The sequence below is a fragment of the Primulina eburnea genome, chromosome 5 (assembly GCF_022965805.1).
Source record: "Primulina eburnea isolate SZY01 chromosome 5, ASM2296580v1, whole genome shotgun sequence".
In the NCBI taxonomy this organism is placed as follows: Eukaryota; Viridiplantae; Streptophyta; class Magnoliopsida; order Lamiales; family Gesneriaceae; genus Primulina; species Primulina eburnea.
Window position 1 is genome coordinate 34,788,742 of NC_133105.1, and position 13,808 is coordinate 34,802,549.

The window sequence follows — 13,808 nt, forward strand, 5'->3', positions numbered from 1 at the left end:
CTCTGCCCTTTTTGTCTTGACTTGGCACTTGGCTCCGATTTTGGTTCTTCCGGCCCTTTTTCCTGCAAATTCATCACGCCCGAGTGAGATGCGATAAAATGCAAATATTTACTCTAAAATGAACAGAATGTGACTGAAATAAACGATGCACAATGCAAAACACACACAGACTAATGCGATAAAATACGTAAAAACGACACATATCAACCCCCTCATACTAACCTTTTGCTCGCCCTCGAGTAAAATAGGTTAAAGCACGAGATACTAAACAAACTCAACAACCACAAAATTACTCAAACAAGAAACAACTAACACAAGTAAATATCAATGGTGAGTTAACAAATTTTATGCTCATGCCTCAGTGAACTTTCTCACGTACAAATCATAATCAAGTCAAATCACAAATGAATACTCATTCTCATCTACACATAAATCTTGACACTAATTTGAACGTGTGTGTGTGTCATGATGGGTCTAGTCATTCGTATTTCAAATAGATCAATTATCCAATCATGCGAGTCACTCAATTAACACTTCAATACAAGTCTCACTAGCATGCATCCCCGTGTCTATTTATCACTAGCCATTAATTTGTGGGGACCCGGGCTCTAACTTTTCTTTGGGATTAAATGGATCATAAAAACAAAATGGTCAAATTTTTTTGCTTTTCAACATTTATTCTAATGTTGTATAAACAAGCATACAGTCTTGATTTATTTTACAATCATAACATACAAACATAAAGTACAACATATGTCTAGTTCCAAACCATATCCGACAACTAGTAATTAAATACAGTACATGCCAAAAGTACAACTACTAGTCCTTCTGCTAAGCCCGAGATCACCACGCTATGTCCATCTCTCATCCTCTGCGTGACCCAGATCCTGCCCCACCTGTTGTTATGCACACATACAGACATAACAACAGCCGGAAACTCCGGTGAGAACAAATCCCAGTATAAACATGTATACATGCATATAATCAATTAAACATGAAACATACTATCATGAATGACATCATATGCACATGAAATGCAATGCGAATCAAATCATGTCTAGACTCGACTCGACTAGAACTCTAGGGATCCCGGTGTGAATAAGACGTCAATGGCTGTCACCTACCCTCCCACTCGGGGTGACTGTACGTCTTATTCCTAGACTTCGGTCTGAGCTGTATCAACGACTGCAATAGGAGTCAAGGCTGCTCCTAAGCTGAGATACACCGAACATCTAGATAGTTGACAATGGCTGTCAACGACTCTCCTATCTTAAATGCAATGACTATCAACCTGTAACAAAGCATGCTCATATTCATATCTGAATATTACAATAATCTTACATGCTTGAATACAATTCTATAATCAAAGCAAACTCATGTAACAAGATTTGAATATTATTCTATAAACAAGTCATAAACATGTTACCATATATACAACAATACTAGTATGTGATTTTGGTTTGGGAAACTCAAATAATATCTTATTTGAGTTGTGGCTTCCCAAACAACATGGTTTATACCTTTCGTTGCACAATTGCTGTCGCTGTCACCAATACGAACCTGAAATGGAAATGTTGATACACAATCTATCAATTTCTAATCTTAATCAACACATACCCACTTAAATACTTGATTTCGATATTCTTTCAACGGCATAATCTCCATATTAAACCATCTATATCAATTCTCCTAATTCATAGTCGATAACGGTATAAATCTGATACCATAACTCAGCTAATGCAACTCTGAAATTCATAACAATTCTATACGGTGTCCGTTCTTAATTCCGCTTGTAATTATACGATGTCTAATATGTCAGAAACAACATATATGAATCATATCTGATTCTTTCAACATCATAATTTCAAGACATGCCAAAACATAGTAAAACTTACGTCCACGCGTAGCCTACAACGATAGGAACACGGTACCGAAGTCGGATTTAAAATCTGACGGACGGATTGAAATAAAAAGGCGTAAGGATTTGAAGCTTTCTCTCGGGAGCCTTATCTGATTCTTACCTCATTTTCTGAGGAATGGCAACATGATATACGTTTATATATATATATCCCTTGCATGCTGATGAGACGTGTCACACATTTGCTCAATTCCAAACGGCGCTCGGGCGGTCGAATCTTACCGCCCGGGCGCGAGCTCGGCGCTCGGGCGGTTAAGTTCTACCGCCCGGGCGCGGAAGGTTCTGCCCGCAATGCTAAGTTCTGGCGCTCGGGCGGTCATAAATTACCACCCGGGCGCCACACATTCTGCCCGAACATAATTCCATTGAACATTGGCGCTCGGGCGGTCACTTTCTACCGCTCGGGCGCCACTAGTTCTGCCCGAATCTTATGAAATTTATATTCTTTGTCCAATCTGGTCTCGTAGTGGCCCGTTTACAATTATATCTATTTAATTCACTAATCTCATAGCAAATTATGATAATCAAATTCTCGGGCATTACATAATTGAACTTTATTCAACTTTTAAGTGCAGATAAGGGTGTCGAAAAGAAGGAAAATAAGCTCAAGTGGCTAAAAGTTGGGAGTACACCGATCATTTTCATTGTGCAATCGTCAAGATTTTCGTCTGAATTTCCTCGTCTCCTTACATCTCCAACTTTTAGCCTAGGAATAGAATTTCATTCCTTTTATTTCGGCTCCCCCTCACCTTACATCTCCTTCTTCCTTCTCTTTTTCTTTTTTTTTTTAAATGCACAATTTTCACACATGTACTCCCTAGGCTAAGAATATAATCCTTTGGATTACAGCTGGTTAGGAGTATGACATTTTAATTCAGTGCATTGGAAAGGAGGTAAATGTAAAGTTCAAGGCAAAACAAATTTTCTCATTCGAGGTCCCAATTAGCGACTTATTTTCACGGGTTTACATGCTAAATCAACTCATAAATGGTGCCTTTCAAGTTAACCACACAAAACTTTCAAAGTTCACCATTATTCCTACAAACTTCTAGTCCCCACACATATGTGCTTAAAAAGTTCAAACTTGAGCCAAAATTCATGCATTAACAATCAAGAGTACCGTTCATGAAATGACCCAATCAAAACTTTTGTATACTAACAATCTAACCTCATCATTGGCGCATAAACTATGTCTTCTCACCATAAACGACACTAAACAAAATAAATGCAACGAATAACTAAACCAATTAACTAAACAATCAAAACAATCTATCTACCCCCCCTCATACTAGAGTTGTGCAATGCCCTCAGTGCACAAAACGAAACAAACACTAAAAACCAAAAAAAACTCATGAATGCAAATGCAACGACAAAATAAGCAAAAAGAATAAAAAGAAAGGGGAAACAGTAAACTCCCATGATCAAGACTCGTCGTCGTCGTCGTGCTCGGGTGGTGGCACTCCGGCAGCATCCCCCTGCTGAGAATAATCATACTGGAACTAGAATGGGGGAGGAGGTAGCGGAGTCGGTGGAATGGTCGACGGGTCAACGCCCCCGTGCACAAGCAAAGAGCGCATCATGGAGCCAATGTGAGATAAATGGTCTGTGACGTAAGAGTTGAACTGACTCTGATGCGCTTGGAAGGCGAGATTTTCATCCATCTTGTCATTCTGAGTTCGCCTGCGGGGTTGTGGTGGGCGGCGGCGTGGGATGGCAGTGCTAGATCCACCGGCGTCCTCCTCCCGAGAGGGAAATTCACTGACTCGCTTAGCTCGTTTCCGCTGGAGGTCTTCGACACAAATAGGCTTCATGGGCTGCAACCACTCCTCATCATCGCGAAATACGACTCCCGCTCTAGCGCACAACTCGGAGATAATGGTGGGGAAGAACAGGCCCACATGACTGTTGTGGGCACTCAGTGTGATTTGTGAATTGATAAGTGTGCCCACGTTGATGGCGTATCCCTCGGTCAAAGCATAAAGCAGCACCGCCCGCTCTTTCTGGACCTCGCTCTTATGCGAGACCGGCATCATTCTCCGAGCCACAAATAAATACCAAAGGGCAACTTCGGCTTTCAAATACTTCTCGTCAAAACAACTCGGCGAGCCGCCCAATGGTTTCCATATTGTGCCCGGATGGCACAATGTGGCGAGAATCGTATCATAATTCGGTTTGGCAACTAATGTCTGGAAATGGGAGTCGTCAACCTCCGCTGTCCCTAACAGTGCGTTGATCGTCACCGAGTCATACGGTACATGTTTACCCCTAACAAACACCAAACCATTTCGCCCCTCCGCTGTGTTGGCATAAAATTCGCGAACCACAGAGACTACCGCCGCCTTAGGTTGCTCACCGAATTTGTCCCATCCCCTTCTTTCCAAACCAACAATAATATCCAAGTATCTATCCTCTAACTGTCGCCGGACTCCCCTCTCGGCTATTGGGTTGCGGTGAATTTTGGCATGCTCATATCGAGCCCTAGCCTCCATACCAACAAAACGTGCCCTATCAAATGAGGATGAAGAGGAGGAACCGGGGTTACCTTTTTGCTTCTTGGGAGCCATAGAATGTGAAGATGGAGATGATAGGTGACCGGAGAGGGTTATTCCTGCTTCCTACCGAGGATGTCGCCTTGTTGCCGGACACTAGAGTGGATATTGAAAGCCTGCACCACAAAATTGAAAGAACAAAATGAGAGTAGTGAGGGATTTTTGAGAGGGGAATTTGGGGATTAGGGATTTTGAGAGGGGAATTGGGGAAGATTCGTGCAGAATGAAGAAAGGGGAAGGGGATCTGCGCTTTTAAAAGTCTTCGCGCTCGAGCGGTAAAATATTACCGCTCGAGCGCCGAGTCCTCGGGAAAAAGTTATTAGCTCTCTGGACTTTTGCATTAGCTTCGCGCTCGAGCGGTAATAAATTACCGCCCGAGCGCCGAGTTCTCGGGAAAATTTACACCTAAATTTTTTTTTTTTTCGCAACAATAAAACAAAATATGCTGACACGAAAGAAAAAGAAAATTGAATTAAATGCAAGAGAAAGAAAAGGAAAGTAGTTCTCAATTTATAGTCGAGAGCTTGACTGTCGGTCTGTCTCAGTTCGGCGTGTCTTGGAACCGGGTGATTCCAAGTTGCGGCTCAATCGTGCCACCCATGTAGTGCTTCAGTCGCTGGGCATTGACCGTAAATGCCCCATCCTTCCCGTCTTTCAATTCTACAGCTCCCGATGGATATACTTTCGAAATCACAAATGGACCAGACCATTGTGATTTCAACTTTCCGGGAAAAAGTCGCAGCCGGGAGTTGTAGAGTAGGACACTTTCACCTTCTTTGAACTCTCTCTCAACGATCCGCTTGTCATGGGCCTTCTTCGTCTTTTCCTTGTAGGTTAGTGCGAGATCATATGCCAGATTTCGGAATTCCTCCAACTGATTTAGTTGAAGCAACCGTCGTTCACCTGCATCAGTAAAGTTAAAGTTTAGTGCTTTTGTTGCCCAATATGCGCGATGCTCTAACTCTACAGGTAAGTGACATGCTTTACCAAACAATGATCTGTACGGTGTCGTGCCTATTGGTGTTTTGAAAGCAGTCCTATATGCCCAAAGAGCATCATCTAATCTCACCGACCAATCCTTCCTATTGACACCTACCACTTTTTCCAAAATCCGCTTAATTTCTCGGTTAGACACTTCCACTTGACCACTCGTCTGGGGATGATAAGGGGTAGATATCTTATGTGTGACACCATATTTGCTCAAGAGTTTTTCAAAGAGTTTGTTGCAAAAATGAGTGCCACCATCACTAATGATTGCTCGTGGTGTTCCAAATCGGTTAAAAATGTTTTTCTTTAAAAATTTTAGGACCACTTGAGCATCATTAGTGGCATATGCTTCCGCCTCTACCCACTTTGACACATAATCAACCGCCACCAAGATGTATTTTTTCGTGAAAGAACTAGGAAATGGTCCCATAAAGTCTATCCCCCATACATCGAAAACCTCACACTCAATGATATTATTTAAAGGCATTTCATGACGATTAGAGATGTTACCTGACCGCTGGCATTTATCACAATGTAGCACATAAGAACGAGCATCTTTAAAGAGGGTTGGCCAATAAAAGCCACATTCAAGTACCTTGGATGCTGTCCTTGTTGGTCCGGAATGACCACCTACCTCACGGTCATGGCAATGGTTGAGGATTTGCCCAAACTCTTCCTCTGCGACACATCTCCGAATCATGGCATCTGCACAAATTCTGAACAAGAAAGGTTCCTCCCAAAAATAATACTTCACGTCCGAAAAGAATTTCTTTCTTTGGTGAAATGTTAAATTTGGGGGGGGGGGGGGGTGGGTGAGCCTGTAACAAGAAAATTTGCAAAATTTGCATACCATGGACAATTTTTTACCTCAAACAACTGCTCATCTGGAAACCAATCATTGATCGCATCATTCACACAATCATCACTGATAAATTCCAATCTAGACAAATGATCTGCAACCACATTCTCAACACCCTTCTTATCTTTTATTTCTACATCAAATTCTTGCAATAATAAAATCCACCGAAGTAAGCGTGGCTTTGCATCTTTCTTGGCAAGTAAATATTTAAGGGCAGAGTGATCAGTAAACACAGTTACTTTCGACAAAACAAGGTATGAGTGGAACTTGTCAAGTGCAAACACTACTGCAAGTAACTCTTTTTCAGTGGTGGCATAATTTAATTGTGCTTCATCTGGAGTCCTACTTGCATAGTATATAGTGTGAAATACCTTGTTTAGTCTTTGGCCGAGGACAGCACCAACCGCAGTATCACTGGCATCGCACATGACCTCGAAAGGTAGATCCCAATCTGGTGCCACCAAGACAGGGGCCGTCACCAAGCGCTCCTTCAACTTCTCGTATGCCTGCAAACAATCCGAATTAAAATCAAAGGGTGCATCTTTCATGAGTAAAGAAGATAGAGGTTTTGCAATTTTAGAAAAATCTTTGATAAAACGCCGGTAGAAGCCGGCGTGGCCTAGAAAACTTCTAACTCCCTTTATGGACGCCGGAGGTGGTAAGTTCTTGATAACTTCAACTTTCGCCTTGTCCACATCTATTCTGTGCCCCGAAATCTTGTGCCCTAGGACAATTCCCTCTTGTACCATGAAGTGGCATTTTTCCCAATTAAGTACCAAATTCTTCTCCTCGCATCTCTTCAACTCCACCTTCAAATTCTGCAAACAATCATCAAAAGAAGAGCCAAATATCGAGAAGTCATCCATAAAAATTTCAAGAAACGTTTCTATCATGTCGTGAAATATAGCAGTCATGCATCGCTGAAAAGTGGACGGCGCATTACACAAACCAAAGGGCATTCGTCTAAAAGCAAAAGTGCCGTAAGGACAAGTGAAAGTGGTCTTCTCTTGGTCCTCCGGCGCAATCATAATTTGGTTGTACCCTGAATACCCATCCAAAAAGCAATAAAATTCATGACCCGCTAACCTTTCAAGCATTTGATCGATAAAGGGAAGGGGAAAGTGATCTTTACGGGTGGCATCATTTAATTTCCTATAATCAATGCACACACGCCATCCCGTAACAGTCCTAGTGGGTATTAATTCATTATTCTCATTTGTAATCACAGTAATCCCACCCTTTTTTGGCACACACTGAACAGGACTTACCCATGCACTATCAGATATAGGATAGATAATACCTGCATCGAGAAGCTTAATTGTTTCCACCTTTACTACCTCTTGCATCTTTGGATTCAGTCTTCGCTGAGGTTGCACATGAGGTGAGTACTTCTCTTCCATCAAGATCTTGTGCATGCAGACTGATGGATTAATCCCTTTGATATCCGCCACCTTCCACGCAAATGCACCCTTGTGTGCTTTCAATACCTCCAACAGTTTGTCCTCCATCACATCTGTCAAAGCAGCAGAAATAATGACAGGTAAAGTGTTATTCTCACCTAAGTATACGTACTTGAGGTGTGGAGGCAACAGCTTCAGCTCAAGTGTTGGTGGATCATCGATGCTTGACCTTTGAGGGGTCATATCTCTCCGTTCTCATAGATCCTCCAGTCGCATCCTCCTCTGCCAATTCAGTATTTATAGTGGCCTCCAAAGGGTCCCTAAGAGCATCCTGCACATAGTGAGACGCAAGAGAGTCAAAAGTATCAATTCTAAAACAACTATCAGAATGTAGTGTGTGCTTAAGTGCATGAAAAACATCAAAAGTAATCTCATCCTCGCCCACTCTCAGTTTCAACTTCCCCTCTTGCACATCAATCAGTGCCTTGCCAGTTGCAAGGAACGGTCTACCCAAAATCAGAGGCATCTCCGCATCTTCCTCCATGTCAAGCACCACGAAGTCCGCAGGGAAAATGAATTTGTCCACTTTCACTAGCACATCCTCAATCACTCCGCGGGGGTACTTGACAGATCTGTCAGCTAGTTGTAGAGACATCCTCGTCGGCTTTGGTTCTCCCAACCCAAGCTTCCTAAACACAGACAATGGCATAAGATTAATACTGGCACCGAGATCACACAATGCTTTATGAAAAACAACATCACCAATCATGCAAGGAATAGAGAAACTCCCTGGGTCTTTCAGTTTCGGTGGAATTTTGTTTTGCACCAAAGCGGAGCAATTCTCGGTTAAGTTGACTGTCATATGATCCTCCAACTTCCTCTTATTAGCTAAGATATCCTTCAAAAATTTTGCATAACTAGGCATTTGCATTATAGCATCGGCAAAGGGAATATTGATATGCAGCTTTTTAAACACCTCGAGAAACTTACCGAATTGTGCATCTAGTTTTGCTTTTTTAAGTGCTGCAGGGAAAGGAGGAGGTATAACGATTTTTGGTTGTGCAGTGGGTGCCAGTGTGGAGTTAGAAGACTTACCTTTAGATGTCGCGGTTTGCTCATCCACTGTTTGAGTTTTCACTTTTTCCCTTGATTCCAAAACTTTCCCACTTTTCAACTCAATAGCCTTCACTTGCTCTTTTGGATTCGTCTCTGTGTTACTTGGCAAGGTGCCTTGCTCTCTACTTGCTATCATCTTGGCCAACTGTCCAATTTGATTCTCGAGCCCCTTTATTGATGCATCTTGGTTTTGGAGTCGAGTTTCAGTGGAAGAAATAAACTTAGACATCATTTGTTCCAAGTTGGACTTTTCTTCTCTAGGAGGATCGGATCTATACATCGGTTGTTCTCCTTGCGGTCTATTCTGACTGTTTTGACCGCCCCACGAGAAGTTGGGATGTTGCCTCCACCCAGGATTGTATGTGTTCGAGTAAGGGTCATTCCTTGGGCGGTTTTGGACTCCCACTTTATTCACCGGTGCCTCATTTTGCACATAGAAGGGATTTCCATCTTGACAGTCTTTCACATAGTGCTCTCCTCCACACTTTTCACAGAATATCTCTTGAAGACGCATAGCCGTGCCACCCACATTCAAGCTGTCTATTTTCCTGTTTAAAGCGTCAAGTTGTGCAGTAATAGCAGAAAAATCAGTTACCTGGTGAACTCCTGCACTTCTCCGCTGGTTGTTCCTGTCAGATTGAGGATGATAGCTGCTGGCAGCCATTTCCTCTAACAATTCATATCCTTCTTCCGCGGTCTTTCTCAACAGGTTTCCACAAGCAGCCGCATCTATCATAGTACGATTAGGAGTAAGCAAACCATAATAAAATGTTTGAACGACTAACCCAAGTGGTAACTCGTGATGTGGGCATCTTCGTAGTAGATCCTTGAAACGCTCCCATGCCTCATATAGAGATTCCTGATCGAATTGAGCAAATGTTGTAATGTCTGCCCGCAGCTTCATGGTTTTTGATGGGGGAAAGTATTTGATAAGAAACGCTTTCACCATGTCCTCCCAAGTGGTGATTGAACCTACAGGCAAACAATTCAACCATGCTTTAGCTTTATCACGTAAAGAGAAAGGAAATAAACGTAACCTAACAGCATCATCAGAAACTCCATTGAATTTAAAAGTATCGCAAATCTCAAGAAAATCCGCGATGTGCGTGTTTGGGTCATCTACTGCAGTTCCTCCGAATTGGACTGTGTTCTGAATCATTTGGATTATAGCTGGCTTGATTTCAAAGTGATTTGCCCGCACAATAGGCCTCACAATGCTAGGGCGTGCACCATCCAAAGAAGGCTGGGCATACTCTAACATTGGTATGCGGCGTGGCATCTCAATATGTCTCTCTTCACGCTGTTCCTCCTCACGTTCTGGCTCGTGTCTCTCCATAAGTTCTTTAAGCCTCTGTTGTTGTCTTCTCCAGCGGAAGGTTCTTTCAATTTCAGGATCAAACTCAAGCTCCACGTCAAGTGATTTTGGCATGCACTGGAAGAGATATCTGTAATAAAATATGAAGTGTTATCTCACGAGAAATAAAATAATGCTAAAGAAAATAACTAAAAATAAAATCGTAGATTAACAGTCCCCGGCAACGGCGCCAAAAACTTGATCGAGCAAAACTTGCACAGTAAAATCCCCAATAAAAATATGATTTTGTATGCTCAAAATAAATCGCAAGTGCACGATGTCAAGTTATAATATAGTGTACGTGAGTACGAGTATCGTTCCACTGAAGACTGTGTTTTACAATTATTATTTTCAGTTATTGAACATTTAGCAACGAAAAGTGATTTGATTGGTTTATTCCTACTAAAATCAAATAAAAATGCAAATAAAAAGATTCAAAATCAAGTAATGAGATATAATGTCTAAAATGGTTGAGTAAAATTCAATGAGAAATGGATTTGTTGGGAATCTCGGTTCACCTACCCCTCGTTAATCAATTAATTCGTTCGTTCGTGATCTACGCTTCCGACAGGATTTCCTAATCTATTGAACACACTCTCTCGAGCTATGCCAAACTAATTCTACTCAATGAAGTAATTAAATCTCTTTAATTATTTATCAAGAGTGAATCGCATTTCGACTTATGAAATCCCCTAATTTTCGACCCTTAGGACTATGACTATCGACACGTATCCAATTTCATATATCTATGTAAATTGTAGATCCGCGGATTCTACCACTCGATCCTATCACTCGTTATTCTCTCGAACTCACTCGTGATATGAAAACGTCGTTAAAGTTAGCTATTCTTTAATGACACGATAAAACAGTAGTAAAATCAAGAATAACGCACAACCGAAATATAAATTAATTCAAACCAACATTCGGGGTAGGATCCCCTTTAATCCCAACAAATAATAAAGTTACCTACTAGAATTCATAGTAAAAATAAATGCAACAATGTTTAAAACGAAAGAAACTAGATTAGAAATACTAGGCGAGACGAAATATGCGAAGAACGGTGCTCGGAATCTTCAAATCTTCAATCCAAGCGCAAAAGTGCTCTCTAAACTTGATGACGGCTGCAAAATTCAGTCTGAATCTCTCTGAATGTCCCCAAAAGTCGGCCAAAAACTCCTTCCATAATAGCCACCCTCCTAAACTAAGGTAAGAAATCGAGCATGAAATCTTGCCAAAAATAGGTGGCGCTCGGGCGGTAGAAAAATACCGCTCGAGCGCCACACCTTCTGTAAATCTCCCTGGGAAGAGCGGCCTTCGCGCTCGGGCGGTAGAAAACTACCGCTCGAGCGCCGACCTTTCTGTCTTTAATCCTTTGGGGCTTTCATCTCGCGCTCGGGCGGTACAATTTCACCGCCCGAGCGCCAAACCTTCTGTACAAACGCTTCGGCATTTCTCTTTTCGCGCTCGGGCGGTAGAATTTCACCGCCCGAGCGCCAACTCCTCTGCCCTTTTTGTCTTGACTTGGCACTTGGCTCCGATTTTGGTTCTTCCGGCCCTTTTTCCTGCAAATTCATCACGCCCGAGTGAGATGTGATAAAATGCAAATATTTACTCTAAAATGAACAGAATGTGACTGAAATAAACGATGCACAATGCAAAACACACACCGAATAATGCGATAAAATACGTAAAAACGACACATATCAGTTGTATATATGGAACAGTATGCCTCCTAGACTCATTCTTGAGCTAACGAGAAATGATGAGCCTCGCCAGGATGACGGCGAGAATCAGAGGCAGGAGAGGAATGTACCACCACCCCCTCCACCGGACATGATGGCCCAGATGTTAGCTGGGATGACTCAAATCTTCGCACAGTTTGAAGGGAATAATGCTGTGGCAGCCAGGCCGGCAGGGCCAGAGGTGACCTATGAGCGATTCATGAAGATGAGACCTAAGGAGTTCTCAGGGACGGTAGATCTCATGATTGCCGAGGGCTGGATTAAGTCCCTCGAGGTTATTTTCGAGTTCATGGAGCTTGGAGATGAAGATAGAGTTCGTTGTGCAACCTATCTAGTTGGAGGAGACGCCCGCTTATGGTGGGAAGGAGCATCTGTAGCCTTGAACTTGGCTACTCTGAGCTGGACACGCTTCGCAGAGGTATTCTACTCTAAATATTTTACTGACGAGGTGCGTTCCAGGTTGACCAGGGAGTTCATGACCCTGAGGCAGGGAGATATGATTGTTACGGAGTTCATCCGTAAGTTTGAGAGGCGTTGCCATTTCGTGCCCATGAATGCAAATGATGCTGGAGCCAAACTGAGGCATTTTCTAGATGATCTGCGGCCGTTCTTGCGGCGTGATGTTAGGGTGGCTGGCCCTACTATTTATGATGTCGTTGTCTCCAGAGCTCTAGCTGCAGAGCAGGACCAGAATGATATTGAGAGAGACCGCCAGGGCAAGCGACCTAGTTCAAGTTCCACACCACCCTCCTCCTCAGCAGCAGCATCAGAATAAGAGGCCTTTCCATGGGCCACCCAGAAACAGAGGACAGCAGCAGCAGGGACGTGCAGTCCCGAGGACTTTAGAGCATCTAGTCTGTCCTAGGTGCACACGCCGCCATGTTGGAGCGTGTATGTATGGCTCAGGGAAGTATTACAAGTTTGGTAGTCCAGACCACTTGCTGAAGCTCCAAGAATTAGGCCCACCACTTAGCTTTGTAAACCCCTTCAAATATTGCACTAGAAATATTTGAAGATTTATCAAAAAGAAGTGAGTATTCTCCAAGAAAATGAAGAACACAAGATGAGAGGAAAAAATGGAGAGAAAAGCCTTGAAGTTTCGGCCAAGTGAGGAGGGAAGAGTGAGTAGTGAAGTCTAGTCTTGGGTGTGGGAAAAGTTGGGAGAAAAGTTGCATGCCTTTGCAATTTTTTAATCAAAAATATTCCACACCTCTTCACCTCCCAAGCATGCAAACCCTAGCATGTCTCACATATATTATATGGTTTTTAACACATTAAAAACCATAGACTAAATTTTAATTATCTCAAACATTTTTGAGATTAATTAAATACTACTTGAATTTATTCAAGTCCCACTAGTTAAATAATTATTTTAATTGAGCTCTACAAGACTCAATATTATTAATTCAACACTTGAATTATTTTTTAATTATTTGGACTCTACTAGGTCCACTAGTGTTTAATTAATTCAACACTTGAATTAATTTAATTTAGTCTCCAATAATGTTTATGAAAATCGCAATTTTCAACTACATTATTCACTTGGCCAAATTTTAATCTTATGAACACTTCCATAAATTAAAATTTATATTTCTCTCTTAGAAGTCATACTTCTATTTTTCTTAACGCTTATAAACACATTTATAAGCCGTTCAACACATTGAACTATTTTACTTCTCATCGGGATTTACCAAGCAAGTACTTGTGTGGCCCTCAATGGTTCATTGATACAACTAGCCGTGGGTTCACATCTCTATGTGATTCGGACTAAACATGTCCTTATTCGAGCATACCCCAATTGCTCCATTCTTACTTATCAACTCCTTGATAGTAAGAACGTCAGAACTCAAGTCTGATAGTACCCAACCAATCACGTTAAACGC

General features: G+C 42.1%; 1 non-coding gene across 1 annotated transcript; it reads left to right on the top strand.

Moving 5' to 3' along the window:
- The first annotated feature begins 9,623 nt into the window (after positions 1-9,623).
- Positions 9,624-9,729, top strand: LOC140833255 (small nucleolar RNA R71). The gene has a single exon (XR_012118385.1). It is a non-coding gene; the product is annotated as a small nucleolar RNA R71 (small nucleolar RNA).
- Positions 9,730-13,808: the final 4,079 nt, after the last annotated feature.